Source organism: Triticum dicoccoides, unplaced genomic scaffold (assembly GCF_002162155.2).
Source record: "Triticum dicoccoides isolate Atlit2015 ecotype Zavitan unplaced genomic scaffold, WEW_v2.0 scaffold161404, whole genome shotgun sequence".
Taxonomy (NCBI): domain Eukaryota; kingdom Viridiplantae; phylum Streptophyta; class Magnoliopsida; order Poales; family Poaceae; genus Triticum; species Triticum dicoccoides.
Window position 1 is genome coordinate 1 of NW_021215454.1, and position 1,810 is coordinate 1,810.

The 1,810-nt window shown below is 37.7% G+C and overlaps 1 pseudogene; it reads right to left on the minus strand.

Moving 5' to 3' along the window:
* Window positions 1–217: 217 nt before the first annotated feature.
* On the minus strand, window positions 218–1,461 carry LOC119344262 (annotated as a pseudogene).
* Window positions 1,462–1,810: the final 349 nt, after the last annotated feature.

The following is a 1,810-nucleotide window of genomic DNA, read 5'->3' on the forward strand; positions in this document are numbered from 1 at the left end:
GAGAAACAGAGGCAAATGGTAACCAGCCAATTTGTAAGGCCAAACCTCACTAACAGTACTTCTTACCTAACCAGAAAGAAATAAAATAGAGAAGGACCTCAGGCTGCTACAAGAAAACTAGAATTCGACTAAAACAACATTTTCCAAGACACTGACACACAAAATGAGAGAACACCCCGAACACATTAATTTTCCCTGTCAATGTGGGCCTGAAAGAATTCAGATAGTAAATATTAATACAGAGATCCAGAAGTGTTGACACAACATCAGTTATACACAAGCGGTGTGGTTCTTTTACTCTTAGGAATAGGGTAATCATATCAGCATCAAGATATCGTGGATGTTACAGTTATGTATGTCATACAAATCAGTCTTCAGAATAAAGAACATCACAGGCTCTTCCAACACCAGCATGCAAACTGTCCAGGCGACATAAAGCATACAACAACAACATTTCAGTTACCTATGCAGAAACTTGCGGTGGAAATCACTTATGACGGTGTAGTTGATGAACCGTTTCGGTGTCTTGGTCTCTCCATGACCCTGCATCTTAAATAGAACATCATCATCATCCTCCCACCTGCAGCAAACACATGTATATGATTAACCTCACAATAAAGCATGACAGCATTACTTTATTTAAAAAGGATAGCCACAACATAAAAGAGGCATACAATATAATATAGTAGGCAGCATTGTTACTTCCACGTCGAAGGAGCAGAAGTTATTCATATTGATCAGCGGGTTTCTTCGCATTAGCTCAGACTCCTTCATCTTGGTCTCTTCTTCTGTTGCTGATACTCATGCAGCAAGCATACGTGATTTCACATTAATTCTCAAAACCTAAAGAATATAAGTGCGCCTCAAAATGATAATATAGAGAAGAAAACAACAAACCTTTCTAAGCCTGTCATCAGCTCTTTCCTTTTTATTCCTTTAAAGCCCCGCATTAGTGCCTCAGTGTAACCATCATCGTCGTCGCTGAATATAGCATTCAATTAGATGAGTAAGACAAAGAATGAGTAAAGATAATCAGCTGAACTACAATACTGGGCTCAGATAAACAACTCTGTTCCAAGAATTATTGGGAGAATTACTACATCATTGTTGTTTGCTATTTTACCATATGTTTTGTAGTAAACATAAACATATTCCATTATAGTGAAAAGCATGCTAGCTATGTATTATCCAATTCCAAAGTTTATGAGAAATAACACATATTGGACAATTTGAGCCACAATCCATATTACAATTTGTCCATGCAGTTAGAAGACGTGTCAGTTAATCCCATCCATATGCGGGAACAAGAAGATTGCCATCAGCATTTTGAATGGGTGTGATTGACAAACTACTGAGACAGAACTAAACAGACCTTTCACCATCACTATTGAGCTCCAAGTCAGAGTCGTCTGCATCAATTTCACGTGCAGCTATCTTATCTAATTCAGTTTTGAAGTTCATCTCTACTACTACAATAGATTACCATAGAATTCAACTTGATTCAATTTCATTTCATAAATGAACTACGCAAAGTTAAGAAGATGTAGAAGGAAACTGACGCAAAAAATGATGTGGATTGAACATCCAACCAGATTTAATTCTGGGCATGCACATTAAATGAACTACGCAAACTTAAGAAGATGTACAAGGAAACTGACGCAAAAAATGATGTGGATTGAACATCCAACCAGATTTAATTCTGGGCATGCACATACAGTTTGAACGACCAAATAGACAAACCAACAGTGAAGTGATGTGTATCATGTGCATACAAATGAGAGTCGTGCATGTTCCAGAAGAGAGGGGGCGG